Raw genomic sequence first — 17,451 nt, 5'->3', positions numbered from 1 at the left:
CACAATAAATCAGCCTCACCCGTCCACTTAGCGGCACAAACGCCGCGTTTAATAACCGCCGCTACGATGAATTATGAAAGGTGAAAGTTACAAGACTTATATTTGATTGTTATTTTTTGTCTGTGTTCTGTTGTTTGTGACAGACCTGCAATGGTAATTGGCTGCAATTTAATATATATAATCCATATAGATCCATTACGTCTTAAATACCATAAAATATAGAGGTGAAGACGATCTTCTAAAGTCATAGGTCATAAATATTTTGTACTGGAGTATAATATGCAAATCTATGTGACATGATTGGAGAGGAATTTGTCATATTAAGAACTGAGGCATGACATAGTGCAGAACAGGCGGCGATGGTGATCTGTTATGTCGGAGGCCAAGACCGCACCTAAGTAACTGCACCAGCGCAGTAAGAATTGATGTTGTTGCAATGCGATTCAGTTAGCTTTTAAAACAGGGTTTTTTATGAAAATTAAAAAAAAAACAAGTACAGATACATAGCTATATTACAGTATATATAGAAAGTTCAATGTTTTTATAATTCTATTGACCAACTTAGTATAACACCTGTGTACCCGTGTGCTTGTTGTACGTTCACAAACAATTACGGTCACAAGAATTTGTACTACCCACATCATTGTGCAATACAAGCACTTTAATTCTCTCCGTTTGTCTGTCCGTCAAACGATAAGAGCTGTGTTCCGAACATCTGATTACATCAGTTGCACAACAATTACATTTTTTTGTTTCCTAACATCATTGATAAAGGTTTTAAAATGTTGATTTAATTTTCTACAACACTAACGATTCTAATTTATAGTAGGTTTCTGAGACCGAAATCATTCAACAAAAAATATTGTTATCTTTGTTTTGTCAACGATTTTAGGGATGACGATATGTTTTAAACAGGGGTTTTGGTCTTGGAAACCAGCGATTACTTTTTAATAACCAAACACTCCGGAAATATGCGCTAGAATGATTTAGAATCTAGTGCGTGTTTTGTTTATATATAACTCTGGAAGCACGTAACCCTGGACCTAATATTGTATTGAATAATCAGAAATAACAAACGCAAAAGTAGAAAGTTTCGCTTTATTGGCGTTTTGGCAGTGGAAAGTCGGGATAGACAATCTTTACACAGAAAAGCAACTGGATGTTGTTTTGCAATTACATGGCTACAAAAAGTCATGAATATAACAAGGAATTTTTCAGTATTTTGTGTTCAATTCCTTGAAAATATTACAAATATTAGAAATGCGAATGTTTGGATGGATGTTTGCTTGAAGGTATCTCCGGAACGGCTTAACGGATCTTGATGAAAATTGGCATAGATGTAGAGCATAGTATGGAAGAACACATAGGCTACTTATTACGTGTTCTTTTAATTCCACGTGGACGAAATCGCGGGCACAACAAAACAACACAAAAAAATACAATCGAATTGATAACCTTTTTTTTTAAGTCGGCTAAAAAGTAAGTGGCTGTAGTTTTAGGATTACAGTCTGCTGTAATTGCAAAACTACTACCACTTATAGTCTCTCTTAGTACGAAGGGTCGCGGGTCATCTTGTGATTGACCATTGTACTGCTGTTCAGATAATTACGACCACATCACGGACCTCTTTGTAATTTGGCCTCGCGATCAGTACGCTGATAAGAATTTAAAAGTACAGACTAATGCTTTATTGTTGTACATTGTCAGACTCCGTTCGAACAACGATGTTTTGGTTTGCGATAAAGATCTCTAGTGCGGACCGGATAAATAGACTATGTAATGTTGCTAATGATAGAATTTCAGTTGTAGACCAGTGTACACGCTATTTTACTAGTTGATGTTATATATTTTTTAAATACCAAAGCCTTAAACATGTCAGTAATCTGTTAGGGGACAAGTAAGTAGTGTCTAAAACTTTTCATTTAATTTCTAAGATAAACAAAGTATAACATTAACGAAACTTAACTCAAAATTTGAACTAGTATACGCATTTAAAAGTGGCCGTTTCAATTTTGATGAACTACCTGTCGCCGGTAACTCGGTCCACGAAGAATTAAAAAAAAAAACATTATTAGTAGCCGATGTGTCTTTCAAAACTATGTCCTATGTCCCAAATTTCATCGAAATTCATGTAGCCGTTCTGGAGATACGCTCTAACAAACATCGATACACACATCCAAACATTCGCATTTATAGTATTACTAAAATTTGCTATCGATTAAATAGAATAATAGTTATAATAAGTTTTTTCATACCCGATACGTTTATCTAGTGTATCACTAACCTAACTTATCAAAGTAGTACCGATTCACAATGTTCAGATGGGCGCAGCGGGCGCTTTCTCTGAGCTCACAAATATTTAGCAAGCGCTGTCAAAACACCCACACAAACATATCTGTACCGCTTATCAACACTGTCCAAACATAATTAACATAAAATCGTACTATTCGATCTAGAACAAATAACCAGTCTTTTATGAAGTGATATATAAAAATTACCTAATGGTTAATGTTGTTAAAATAAGGCAACACTCAATTCTTAAAAAAAAAAACAATTTTGTTAATCTATGGTTCTTTCTTGTGTGAGTGTCGAAAAAAGTACACGGCTTAAAAATATAATAGTTTGTAAAATTATAATAAACGTTCTTTTATAAATTCTACGAGTGTTTCTATGGCAATTCACTTCCACTGTTCAAAGAAACAGACCCTGCAAACAAATGTCACAATCTACTAAACATGAGGTCGTGAATTCGAATCCACTATTCGAGAATTTTTTGAATAACTCTTAAAATAAAGTTACGCAAAATAAAATGGATAACATTGTTGTATGTAAATTTTACCAAAAATGTATTAACTAATATTTTCAAAACCATTATCTCTTCAAACTTTTGCATTGAATTAATTCAAATAATTAATTAACTCAGACTATTTATATGTAGGTATGAGAAAAAACTATTCAACTAACATATTCCGCATGTCTTTAATTAATATAAAACGGAAACGATAAAAAATAAAACTTATTACACCTTCAACTTTTTCCTCAACACAAACACTTGCACATTATTACACAAAGTCACGATTTAATTATAATTAACAACATTTCTATCAATAATTACAATTGTTTAATACACAACGGTGAGATTAAATATTAAACGGAATGAAACGGTCACGAGAATTGTAATGTACCAAATAAAACGGACGTAAATGAACATTGCATTTAAATGAAACGAACATACTCAATTATAAAGACGCGTCGATCAATAAAGCTGTGTGCACACTGTGAGCCGCGGGCGGTCCCAACCTAAGTTAGGAAAGTAATCCATCTCAGTTGAGTCTTCGATAAGGTTGGGTTGAAAAGTACTTGGAACAGATGAGTTGGTTTCGAACACAAGTGATGAACTTATGTGCGAAATTATCGCTAAATATAGGTAGTAGATAGTAGATGGTTTTTACAGATAGACAACGGTTTAACCGAAATTATTACCACATAGATTTCTCTTTTATTTGAAGTGTCCAATAATGTACAACAACATCTTACTAATATTATAAATGCCAATGTTTAGATGGCTCAACGGATCTTGATGTACTTTGGCACAGATGTAGAACATAGTCTGGAAGGAACACATAGGCTAGTTTTTACTTATTACGTTTTTTTTTAATTTCGCGCGGACAGAGTCGCGGGCGACAGCTAGTTAAGAAATAAACTGGCTTCAATTCTTTGGTTAAAGATTCCTCAAAGATCATTTAAATTAATAGGATGCACGTTCTATCACAAAATAAGATTTTTTTTTAAAAACTATTACTCCCATGTTGGTTGGTAATCGCTAGCCGTTACAACTTTAAGACCCACCAAGTCGTGACTGCAACTGACCAATTAAAGTTAGCGGAAAATCATTATTAATTGAGCTAATAATTTAATTCATCGAGCACAAGCTCACGTCCGCTCTCGTCGATAGACGGATTGAATCTGGCGGCCATATTTCTTTCCCGATACGGCCATGATTGTAATGATCCGATCCAATTTATCTCACAGTTTGTTTCATGCCTTAAATGGAGTAAAACAATTGATACAAGTTCTTTATAATTTATTTAACATTTTTTCAAGACAATTTCAAATTACATTTAATAAAGTATTAATGAAAACATTCACTTCAGTTAGCGAAGATATTCTCGACTATGAGTAAGATTTATCAGAAACTTACGCCTTTCCTTTGGCTAGTTTCTATGCATATTTGTTATTTTTCACTATCTTTGCCCTGCTGAAGTATTGTCCACACCAAGAGATTAGAGCCTACTCTAAGTTAGGGGTGACTAGACCTCAGTCAACTACATTGGCCCAGTACGTTTATAATGCAGATTGCATCACTATATTTCCTGCTTATTTAACCCTTTGACCGCCGATGATAGATATTATGGACGACTATCATCTGTTTCATCAAAACTGTTTTCGGAATGTGTGTCATTTGTTTGTTAAGATTGCATTTCAAAAGCCAACGTATAAGCATATTGCACCGTGTAAAAGGGTTGACATATGTTTAAGCTTAAATATATTTGAAATAATAAGTTTTTCATAGTTATGTCTACAAACTTGCTCTACTATAGATAAGCGCAAATTCAGTATTCATGTAAAGCGGTTATTTTTTTAAAGTTTTAGAAAGTACGCTCACTGATGCGGTCACAATTACGTACGTGTTCGGAATGAACCTGGGACCGCCAGAGATGGCGTACTCTTGAGGAATATTAACGTGCTTTAATGCAGGTCGTGCTGGTATAAGAGCGGGATCACACGATACTTTACGGTCATATCAATTTGTCACATCTGCGATTGAGACCTTCTTATTTGTGGTTTTAATTCGTTGAAAGAAATTATGTTGCGGAATTACTTACTTTCAAGATTCCTAGAACATGTAGTTTATAAAATAATTACAAAATTTTATGTTTATTGATATGTTCAAATTAAAAGCGATTTAATATATTCGTAAAAAAAATTGAAAATCATAAGGTTTTCAGAATCGATGTCGTAGTAAATCGAAGACTCCCGCTTTGGTACGTTTGCGACCTTATAATCTAGTAGTGTGTAGAAAATTACATATTTACTTACGTATTACCAGATTTTGAGTAATGTAAATTACTGTTAAAAAGAAAATTTTCCCTTACATAGTAGCAGTGTTGCTACAATACAGTTAAATTCTTACAAAATCTAACACAAACCAACTTGTCAGCAAACTTTATCTGACAATACGTAACATAAACACGGACGAAGTGATAACAAATAGATACAATTAGTATAAAGGAAGGCAAACACGGTACCCGTGTCACGCCTTTACTTGAGTCGTACAAATCAGGGTTGTTATCTGAGGCTTTTCTTCAGCGGATAATGAACGTTCGTCGTGCCCGTCGAGCTGTGACCGGAATCGATTCGATTGCTCGAATATATCGAATCGAGTGCTCGATATATCGATGCAATTAACTCGATATATCGATGTATCGCTATCGTCCAGCCCTCAACCTCCGCGTCACGAACTGAATATTGTGCCAATTTAGCATTATCGCTTTAACGTGAGACCCTCATTAAGATAGGCTAGTTAGTAATGAGCTGGGGCTTAGGAAGCATTTTCTAGATTACTCCTCGATTTGGTATTTAGTTGTTGGAACGAATTCTGTTTACCTAACACAAGTAGCGTATTTGTTGACTTTTTCACTACGTTGTCTTAAGGCAATACGAGGGCAATAAGACGAATTATTGCCTAAATATTATTAATAATCTTAATTATTAAAATCAAAATATAGGTAACTACGCTCTGTTACATTACTAACCAAGCTGTGTAATAAACCAAAGATCCTTTAACAAAAAGCGCATTAATCTCACTTTCTTACGACCTGCAGCAAAAACTCATAGAAGCCAGGCCGGTGTCACGTTTACCATTGTTTACCTTCACGACGGTTGTTGGGAGAGGGGTGGTCATAAAGCCGGCCAATGGCGGTGGAGGTAGACCAAGACCCCGCCTTGCCAGCCGCCCACCTCGCCACGCTACACGACCACAATGTTACTGGGAACGACGCTAATCTTTTATGCTCAAGACAGGGCTTGCCAAACATATCGGTAAAGGACAGCTTTGGTAATATCAAACATACGAAGTAAACTATCGTATCCTTGTGCATTGCACCAACTATAACAAAATAACAAAAACCAACAATAAAAAAAATCATTTTTAAAATTAAATGATACAAAATTTTAGGTGTAATATTGAAAAGTACTTGATAACGAACCTCTTGAAATAAAGTATAAACGAGTATAATTGACACAGTCACTAATTTCGGATAGAAGAGAGAAATCATAACAAATTTTAGAAAGATACTAAACTAGTATATTGTAATTTAACTATGTTTTGACAATATCACTTTAGTTTCATCAAAAGCTAATTTATTCGATATGAAAAAAACAAAAGAAAATGCACTATCAAAGCCACAAATTTAACACCATCTTGGCAACAGCGTGAATTTAATTAATAATAATTAAAAAAATAACGAACTAATAAACCGCAATAAAATTAATAGCAGCTCGTAGTCTAACCACCCCTGATCTAAGATGTTCTTATCTACGATATTTGTTTAAGCTGTAATATAACTGTAAGTGCTAGTCGGACTCTCTTGGACTCTGTCGGTACTGAAATATTAAATTAATTGTAGTCATTGTTGGAACGAGGTCTTTGACCTGGACATCGTGATTCGTGACCAAATACTAAGCTAATGTAGGTACAAGTTAATGTTTTTAACAATAACTTAATCTACAAGACGTAAGAGACCCACCGCGGTCGAAAGAATACAATTTAGAAAACAGTCAAAGAATATCAGAACTAAAAGAAACAAAGAGATTTAAATTAATCAGGTATAGAGTGGACATTAGGAACATTTTAACTCAGTAGCGTTTTAAGCAAACAAAGGCTAAGAGTGAGTCAAATTAGACTTACTGCTTATAACAAATCGTGGATTACTGTTTCTCTTTTGTTTGAGTTGTTATATAATTAAAACAAATACAATTATTTATACTTATGCTATTAACGAATGTAAGAATATTTGTTTAATATAATCGTAGAATTCCATTGCCGCTACATTTGTATTAATAAATATAGCCCTCTCTTTTATTTTCTATGACATAACAAGGCTTCAATTTGTAGTCTATATTTTTAAACTTGTAACACATGTTATCACGCAACCTTTTTCAAAGATAATCTAATGTAACTTAGCACTTGTAAGTTACATAAAGTTGAGCGGCGCAGGTGTGAAACTTTCTCATGTAACGTGTAGCAATTACGTGGAGAGGCTGTACGGCGATCGACAGTAGTGGATAGCGGGCTATCAGCTGATCGGGAACAATAAATCGGGGCCGACAAACGACGCCGGGGCACGCCACTAGAGCGAACGGCACGGGTGCGGTTGGATAGACTAAGAGACGGCTTAAAATTACGTTGCCGATGTTGAAATTTGAAACTAGAGGAAGAAAGACTATAATCATTCATAGACGTAGAGAAATTTAATGTTTCTTGCCTGATGCTGAATATTAGTAACTAGCTTTTACCCGCGACTCCGTCCGCGCAGAATAAAAAAAATGCACAAAATCGACCGATCTTGAGTTATAAATAGTGTAACTAACACGACTTTCTTTTATATATAGATTAGTAAATACTAAGTATGTGATGAAATTTGAATCGAAAGTAAAATATTTCTATTGTGTTGCCTGATTTCGTATAATTATTATTATTTATCTATTTATCGCTATTTACAAAAGTGTATGTTATTTTATTGAAGAACCCAAAGTGATACTATCGTATGAAATTATATTTTGACTGATATCTTAATCTATTCTCCTGTATTTTTTAAAATATAATATCATTAGTTATAACGTGCTTGTGTTCGTATACCAGTCTCTTAGACTATAATCATCTGCCCGGCATGACCTGCGCTAGTTTCGTGACTCCGGCACAATGAGGCGTCACGGCGCAGCTCTCGGACCAACTCACCCCACTCTCCCCTCTCCCCCACCGTTGGTAATTTATGAGAGCCGCCACTTTTTCATTTTGCTGCCAGAGTATTGCGAACGACCATTGTGTAGACAAGCAATATCCTAGTACATCGGATAGTACTGGCTCAAGTCATTACTCTGCAAACACGCATTAAAAATATATTTCAACTGTCATACTGAGGCTTCCTTAGTGTAGATTTAATAGTAAATTAACACTAATTGACTCTCGTAGTGAACATTAATGAGTACGTCGAACTTCTTATGGCTCTTAATTTAAAAAACTTCATCATACTTGGAATAAAAAAATGGTTTATATTCATACCCAATAATCGATCTTGAACCATTTTTGCACATCCCAAGTATTTTAAATTAACATGTTAAACGAGCTATTTATGTACATCCTTCTTATATAAAAGTATTAAAATAATCTTCGGATCGATCTTTAGGATTGATAAATGGATTTGCCTATAATAATAATAACTACGGTTTTTGTCATAATATAATTATTCATCTATAACATAACATAATCAGAGTAATGGACAGTTAACTTTAATGAATTCCGTTGTACCCGGACTATTAACGATAAAGAACCCTGTTCACTATCCTAATGAAGTAATTAAAATGTTTGTCGGCTTTCGGAATCTTTATTTAATTTACGACATATAAACATTAAAACCTGGGCGGCAACGGATAACTACAGTCGTTCAATTCAGGTTAATTCTATGATAAAATTAAATAGTTGTATAAATTCACATCGTAATATTATAGAGATAATCTTATTTTCTTCTAAAAAAAAATAATCAATACATCGTTGTAACAATCGAATAAGAAACCTTAAATGAATTCGCGAAAATTCGGCAAAGGATATTCTAGCATTTAGCGTTGCCAGACGGATAATGCCGGACATAGGTAGGTTTTTTGATTGCGTGTCCGGCCAAAATAAACGGTGTCCGAGTTGTCCGCCTTGTGTTAGGCTTTTTACATTTCGCAAACGAGAGTGACCGAGCGCCGCCGATGAGAGTCGACTGACGGTCGTGTCCGGCCTTTCTACCCAAATGTCCGGCCAAACTGGCTGGTCCCGGCTATTAGGTTTGGCGACCTGGCAACTCTGCTCGCATTAAATAACCAGTAGTTCATTGTTATCAAAGGTAGAATTTCTTTACATCCTCAACTATCATTGAGAAGTGCTTGGAGAGACAAGGAAAAACCGATAAGACTGAAGCGAAAACGATGTAGTTTTTATAAATTGACTTGTCAAAAAAAAGAATTACATCATCTATGTGATTTCTTATCGTAACTCTTTATGTTGCATGTTATAAAAAAATTTACTCAAACCTCTGAAATGTCCATAGAAAAACAATTTATTGGTCAACGTTGCTAGCCGCAGCCGGTAGAGGTCGCATCGGTAATCTGTCAGGAAAGCTTTATCTCGGTGCAGCTGAATCCTCCGTTTAAAGAAACATTACATTATTACCTTAAGGAAAATGATTGTGAATGAGAAATTCCTCATAAAGTTATTTAAAAAAAATTATAGTCTACTTTATTAAAAAGTTCAAATTTTCTATATGACGTTTGAAAACCACGAGAGCTTAATTTGTTTAATTCAATTTATAACAGTTATTTCAAACTTTCCATTCTTTATTACTTTATCACGATTTTTTCTGTGAATTTTAGTCTATAAAAATTCCCTGATCTTTCAAAAGCGTCTCTAGAAATGCTCTTGATTCTGATCTATACGTAACTATTTTATAGTTCAGAAATACTTACGGATATGTTTGTAATCTTTACAGATATCAGACTATGATAAAAGACACCGTAACGGTAAAATAAGATGAAATGATTAGAGTAGGATTTGGTAAGCTTATAAATAACCTAACTTCATACACATTACTTTTAGAGAAATCTAGTTAAGGGATAACGAATGAATGACACAAGATACTATATTTTGGGCACGTTACTAATTACAAAATTATAATACAAAAAAAAATGAAGTACTGTATGAGAAACGAACGGGATTCCAACGCTATGAAATGTTCCTAAAAATCAAAACGTCAAATTTAATGGCAGTTCTATGACTTCATTAAACATTTATTTACAAAAATGACACGTTGTTACGGAAAGGTTTGACACCCCTTTTTTTTTAGAGAGGGGAATGCGGTTACGCATACCACGAGCCTTGGGGAAAGGCGCATGGGTATGTGGGACAGGAAGAAAGGGAGCATACCCACTAAACCCCTCTGGTTCCCTCTACCTCACCATGCACCGGGGCGAGGGGACACTAATGTATTCTTCAACACGTCCCGGTGATGATTGGCTCAGCCTCCTCTTACTGTAAGCCTTTTTTTGCGCGCGGGAACCCGTACGCGCCCTCTTCTACTCATTCTGAGTGGCGGACTTCCCCTAACCCGAAGGTTTGACACCCCTGGTCTAAATCAACTAACAACAGGATCGCATACTAAAAGTAACTTATGAGTAACGAGTTTCAAATTAAAAAAAATGAAATACAATAATCTTATTATCTCAATTTTATCTAAGAATAAGAACGAAACATCTATATATTTCGTATATATTTTTCGACAAATTTATAACGGTATATTACAAAGGACCTACCAATGAAATCCATGAACGATGTATTAAATAAAATAAGATAACAAAATTGAGAAAACATTATAGAACCATTAAAAACACTAGACACTCGCATAGTTAATTATCATGCATTAAGATATTGTATTGATTTATTTAAGTAAATGTTGAAAGTAATGACCCATATACAAAAACTTATCGTATATAGTGAGCATTATGGTGAACGTGCCTCATTATCATTACATTTGAATATCACAGTGAACACGCAGCCTTACAATTAGTTCCTAAATTACGTACAAGCTTCGAAAGGTTCTTTCATTAATTTAGTCAAAGTAAGTGCTTGTCAAACTTTAGAGTTTGTAAGAGAAGTTATTTTTTCATTTTGATATTTAACTTTATACTTAAGTTGAAAAATAATAAACCGCTAAGAAATTTAGCTTTTAAAAGTTAAAACACACAAAACACAAAAAATATATTGTAAGATATTTGATGCAAAAGTATTTTAAAAGAATTAAACTAACAGCGAAATAATGAATTTAACTCTACTTCATAATAATCCTCGCTGTATTATAAACTCAAACCGAACGTAAATAAACAAAAATGTCAGACGTTCCGCAATGACGGATGGAAAGAGACTGCCTCGAGCAGCAGCGCATGCGACCTTATAAAACCTTTTGTGTGGCTACCGTCAACAGTCCTAACAATATTGTAACCTAAATTTTACTAAAGTAAAGTTTAAAGACGATGATATGGTATTCAAATGTTTCGTCACTGAAAAAAGCACAGACAAATTATTTCCCTGGTCCCATACAACTTTCAATAAATATTGACTGTTAACATAAATTAACGTAAGAGGTCGCTCCCCGCGGGCATCGACGTTTATGTAAATTACAAAATACTATATCAATTACAAAAATTCAATTACTGCAAGACAGGCACCGTAAGTAACCCACCCACGCACAAAGTTAGGTTAATCTAATATTTTTTTAATATCTTCGTTTTATTATCTCAAGCTATCAACAATGCTATCTAACCATCTATTATACGTAACTATTGAAAGACTTTCGTCTAATCAAGAATTTTTGAAATAGAACAGTTAGATTTAACCGTGGTTTTCTAAGACCAAAATCCTCATTGTCAAATAATGAAAGGGATGAATATATGTTTTATACAGATTTTAGTGTCAGAAGTGTCAGTGTTCAGGCACGACAGATACGAACTCCTCCAACTCATCTTGATGGGAAAAGTCCCCGGTAAAAGGAGTGTTGGTCGCAGAAAAAAATCCTGGCTGCGCAACATCCGAGAGTGGACAGGGGTTACGAGTGCCGCCCAACTATTTCGCCTCGCAAGAGACAAAAGAAAATATGGAAAACTGATCGCCAACCTTCGCTAGTCGAAGAGGCACTTCAAGAAGAAGAAGAAGTGTCAGAAATCAACGGTTAATAATTTTAATCAGTCTTTGGTTCAAGTTAGATCATCGTAGTATTAAGCTGTCCGCACTAAGGATATGAAAGTCGAGTAAAAACTTGAGTTTTTACTTTAAAATAGTACATTGATTCCCAAAGTGCCAAATTAAAAGTTGGGAAGTATAAAACTCTATTTTTTTCATAGACTACGTAACGGATTTTATTAACATAAATCACAATTTCCATGCTAAGAGCACAGCATCACGCCACATCTCTAACGAGACAGGCAGATACCATCTGTCGTGGCTGCACACTGACTGAATACATATCGCTAGGTAAATTCTGATTTACTACGAAATTTGAATTTAATTTAGGTTTATGACCGAGATAAATCTCGCATGAGGAAAAGGACATATTGTTTTAAAACTGTTTTATGCTGAACACATTGTTATTTCAGTAAGGAAACTCTACAATGTGAATGTGTAGTGGTCTAAGAAGAAAAGATATAAGGAGAGAGTGACTGGTGATAGATTTTTCTTGATGACAAAACTATTGCTTTAACCCTCTATAAAAATGAAAACAACAAACAATTGATACTTGCTACTTAATAAGTTCTTATAATAAGTTTTGTTTTGTTTAACTTATGTAACAAAACTTTGGAATAAAGTAACAGTTAATTTAAAATTGAGGGACAATTAAATTTTAATTTGATGTGTAAACTAAAAGCATAGACCATCATTTATTATTATCTAACGCTATCTTAGCATATTTAAAAGCAACGCTCCATCGATAAGTAGAAAGAAAAAAGCTTTCGTGATTTTTCTACTAGGCTAGCTAGACATTTATTTATAGTATAAGCTAGGCTGGGCCTGACATGACCTGCAGCGGTACTGGACTAATTAACTCGGCTCTATTCAGTCCCGCTGTATACGGAAGTGACAAACCGACGGCTAACAAGCCAACAGGCACTAACAGGGTTGTACAAAGAATAGTAAATGAAGTATATTACAAGATGGTAGATAGAAAACTTATAAATTACCAGCTGTCGCCCGCGACTCCGTCCGCGTTCTTCCAGACTATGTTCTGTGCCAAATTTCATCAAAATCTGTTCAGCTGTTCCGGAGATGCCTTCAAACAAACATCCATCCATCTAAACATTCGCATTTATAATAGTAAGAAGTAAGATTTGCTAATTTTATAAAGAAAGGGGTGGAGGAAATATATGCATGGTGTGAAAATAAGTTTATTGTAGACAGAATAAAACAATTTAGATGAAATGTTTCTAACATTCTTTCTTACTTTATATGTACATATTTAACTATAAAGTCCACTGAAAGATTTTTACTAAAATCAGATAATCAGAAATGTTGAAAAATAGGTATACGGCTGACAACCTTAAGCTGAAAGCATTACACCAACGATCAGGTCACGAGCGTCGTTAGGGATGGCAATTAAACTTTTTGAGTTTACACGTACTCACTGAAACGCTCAGCTGATGCCATGTGATCGAACAATAGAGCAAATCCGAATTGACATAAATTTAAACAAATTATGGAAAAAGTCTCAGTTAAAAAAAAATGTGAGCCGTCATGGGACGCCTGGCAGATGTGAAACATCGTGTGTGTACAAGTAATATGCATAAAATATTAAATATTATAATTAAATAAATAAATAAATAAATAATGATTGAATAAATGAATGAATGAATGAATGAATGATTGAATGAATTAATGAATGAACAAATGAATGAATGAAATAATGAATGAATGAATGAACGAATGAATGAATGAACGAATGAATGAATGAACGAATGAATGAATGAAATAATAAATGAATGAAATAATAATAATAATAATGTATACCTCAGTATAGCGTGGCGACCCGTCGCCACGGCAAGCCTCGCCACGCCAACAATTCGGTTTACAAGTGATCCTATAGATGTTTCACATCAAAAAAACTAAAACAGATTATTTTAAAACTAACAGCAAACATTTCCGTATAGTTAACACCGGTGTTAGTATCAGATCACGGCAGGAAATGCTGACGTTCTGCAGTTGCTATTGCAGTGCAGTACTTATAGTGCCATCCAAACTTTATGGCTGCTCGCAATTACGTACAAGATACTGGTCAGGACATAGTTTAAAGTATCGGCAGGACGCAAAGAGATGGAGGGCAATCTCACTTGGGGTTTGCAGTGCCTGTGCAATCATGATCTCGTAGCTAACCAAGAGCCTCTATAAATTTTGGTTACCATTGTAACAAGATGCGGTCAGCGCGGGTAGATAGATGCATGCAACACGCGATCCTCCTATTGCTTGTATTCTCTTATACACCACGTTTACGATTTCATACACAAAGGAAACAAGAATATGAAGGACTAGCTATCGCCCGCGAGTCCAGCGGAACTAAAAAAAACTTTATTAGTAGTCTATGTGTTCTAGACTATGTCCTACATCTATTCCAAATTTAAGCGAGATTTACGCATCTGTTCTGGAGATACCTTCTAACAAACATACATCCAAACATTCCCATTTATAATATTAGTAAGATAAGAGAACATACTTTATCCATTTAAATGAACACATAAAATAGACAGTTATCAAACTCTGAGAGAAGTGGAAAAGAAGAAAAATCTAAACTTTCATGATAACTTAATTCGATAACATTTTATTATGCAGAACAGCATGAAGCAATATTTTCTATCGATGTACTTTGGGCACGTCACAATAGAAAAGGTCAAGCCAACGATTTATAGATCACATTTCGCTTACAATAAAGAAAATGAAATTAAAAAAAAACTACACAGAAGTCGTGTCTCAAATTGGCCGATTAGTCACGACTGAATTCTCACTGACATCGATAGGGCGGTAGCCAATCTGTCTTGTAGACTACACACGTGCGACTAACGTAAAAACTTGTATTTTTCGTCGGCTGACATCCGCGTACGCCTCAAAAGAATCAAAGTTTTCAGTCAAAAATTAAAAGAATTAAAAAGTAACCTTTGAAACATTTTTTTAAATTAATACAACGTATTAAACTCAAATTTTAATTAGATGCACTTTAATTATATTTTAGGACAATCTCTAATCTAACCAAATATTGATAAAGTCGTTCGTATGTAGCCAGCCTTAACCGCACCGTGTTTAACCTATTCCACAGCAATGAAGCGTTAACCGATCCGATTTCACGCCGCGACGCACAACTAAATGGAATAATCGCTTCTAATGAATAAAAAAATACACGCGATCTCCAAAAGTATAGCATAAATTGATCGCACATGTTTAGATGGAGTATAACCCTTATACTATGAAAACGTGGCCTTGTGTTAATACGTTATGGAACACTGATACAGGATGTTTTAAAAACTACTTTGTATTTAATAATTGTATAATATTGTTAGTACGAAAGACGTGTTTAAAAACCCTAAAATTGCCTTTGATAATATAAACACTATCCTTTTACACTTTATCTATAGTTAGATATTTCATGTCCTGTTTATTTATTCTACTCAGTAATATAAACTTTGGTATAAATAAAAATTTAAAATAAACAATTAACTTAAATTAAAAAGTATTAAAAATAAAACTGAATTCGTAGGATAAAAATGTATCATCTGTATATTTATATCTGTGGTATTAATCTGGTATTATTGTCGCATACAATGGCGCCTCCACTTGTGCAGCTGACACCATAAAAAACCCACGCCCTAAAAAAACATACCCTCGACAAAATGGCGGACGACAATAACTTTATTTTCGTGGATTATTGTAATTGATCCGCGTAAGCGAACAAGTGCGAAGCTTTTATACGCAAATGTTTAAAAAAATCCCCTAGGGTTTTGAATCTATAAACGAATTTCAATAGGTTATTTTATTTCAATTACGTTTAGTTTTGTACATTTTTCATGCCAGAAATTAACTTTTTTTTTTTTGTAATCTTTGAAAAGAAATTAAGCAAATCAAAAATGTAAAGATTAACTAAAAACCATGTTAAAAAAACTAAAACACTGGTGCTAGTCGGGAAACCCATTTTCATTTAATAAATGTTTTTGTTTATTCAAATTTGCATGTATTTTCACTGCGGTGTGGTGTGCTGGTGTTCGGAAATAAATAAAAATAAATGAGGCAATAAGGAGCGGGTAATCTAGCATCTTATTACCGGCCGCGACGGACACTGAAACAAGTCAAGTCTCAGCATAATTCACGCTAACTAAGCGCTGACTCTAATGAAGCTATATCGGAGTATGCTAGCGCGGGTCGCGAGGTGACATTATCTGACCGAATGGAGAACATTTTGGTCCTTACAAGGAGAAAGCATTAGTCGTGCAAATGGCCGTTCTGGCCATTTTGTTGAATTAGAATTATCAATTCGACTGTTTTTTTTATGTGTGTTACCGCGAAGCTCCGCCACTGGTTCTCCGATTTTGATAAAAATTATTTTAATCTAAAGGTGAAGGTGAAAGATGGGTCCCATTTTTTTGATTATTTTTTATAATAACTAGAAGACTGAGTTACTAGAAGTTACTGAATAGTTAACTAGAAGATTTTGAGTCTAGCTTCAAAATGCGTTGCGAAAATTAGGGACATTTTTGCTTTCAGCGCTTACGTAGTCTAAACTACAGGACCTACATAAAAATGATGTATGGAAAAATTGTAGCTCTTTAAATGTCCTAAATAAATGTCCGCGATAGCATATATCTATCTTTTATAGTTTTCTCACAATAACCATTTTTTTATTATGTTTTATTAACATTTCGTCGTATTAACAATATTTTACATTGTAATTTTTGTGCAAACTGGGTACGGATCCCGGTGGCAAGCGCTCCCTTATGTGTTGCAATAACGATTTAAACCAAATAAATTGAAGAATACCGTCTCGATTTTGTTTCATTTTTAATGTTTCAAAAATTAGCCATAGTACAGAGAGAGGAATTAAATAAAACAAACAGATTATAATCTATTTTCATTTAATAGACATGTAGGTTTACATATACATATTTTATTTCATCATAAAACTATATTATATGTATTAATTTACCCAACTAAATGTGACCTAGTAGTGATCAGTGAACAAACAACAAATATAGATGTCACGAGGTGGCTCAGGACGTAACCTTTGCCCCGGAGGAACTTTTTAAAACTATTACCGTCATCTATTGACCATAGAGTTACCCTCCGTAGACTGGCCGACGTGACCACCCCCAACTCTCATTTTCTCTGTGTTAGCTACAATTAATCAACACAATGCAAACATACTGTTATTATAATGCGAGGTATACTTTGCACGACGTAAAAACTAAACACTGAGGAAATATGGGACTTGTACGACACTAACGATTAAAAAACCAACAAGTTGCACTACCGGTGTCCGACTCGAAGGACCAACAAATTACACCCAAAAAGTCAATATAGAGCATTTCCAACATTTCCCCTGATCCCTT

The sequence above is a fragment of the Papilio machaon genome, chromosome 17 (genome assembly GCF_912999745.1).
Source record: "Papilio machaon chromosome 17, ilPapMach1.1, whole genome shotgun sequence".
Classification (NCBI taxonomy): Eukaryota; Metazoa; Arthropoda; class Insecta; order Lepidoptera; family Papilionidae; genus Papilio; species Papilio machaon.
Note: the sequence above shows the minus strand (reverse complement) of the source record.